A 281-nucleotide genomic window follows, 5' to 3' on the forward strand; every position below is an offset into this window, starting at 1 on the left:
TAAGGGTGTTCTCTTTTTCCAATGGTTTGAAAATGTTCTAGTTTTGTTGAGAACTAACAAGCGATCAGGATAAAAAGAATGGCTTTGCAGATGAGCGCTTGTGGTTTCTTGGCGATGCCCTTTCGTGTCTAGTTGTTTATTCGTGAATCGTCAATTTCGCCGGTGTTTCGTGACCAATAAGTGATAATACGTATTAGGTCAATTGGTTTTAAATACTGGGTGTGTGTGTCTCTTATCAATATAATACCTACCCTTAAGCACGTGAGAACGACACGCAATAA

The sequence above is a fragment of the Porites lutea genome, chromosome 6 (genome assembly GCF_958299795.1).
Source record: "Porites lutea chromosome 6, jaPorLute2.1, whole genome shotgun sequence".
NCBI lineage: Eukaryota > Metazoa > Cnidaria > Anthozoa > Scleractinia > Poritidae > Porites > Porites lutea.